We start from the raw sequence: 207 nt of genomic DNA, 5'->3' as shown, positions 1-207 counted from the left end.
CCTTTAAAAGCCTCTTCATTGGGTCGTGATCAAAGCCGCGCACAAGAACCTAATGAGAGAGAGAGGGACAGAAGGACACAGGCCGTAAATCCTGAAGGAACAGCGCCATCCCTCGAGCGAGCCAATTAGAATGCGCTTCCGAGGAATAACGAGTTTCAATTGGTCGAGAACACGCTACTCCTCCCCCCCACCCCCTTCGCTTAAAAA

Source organism: Penaeus monodon, chromosome 15 (genome assembly GCF_015228065.2).
Source record: "Penaeus monodon isolate SGIC_2016 chromosome 15, NSTDA_Pmon_1, whole genome shotgun sequence".
Taxonomy (NCBI): domain Eukaryota; kingdom Metazoa; phylum Arthropoda; class Malacostraca; order Decapoda; family Penaeidae; genus Penaeus; species Penaeus monodon.
This window is presented reverse-complemented; position numbering follows the sequence as displayed.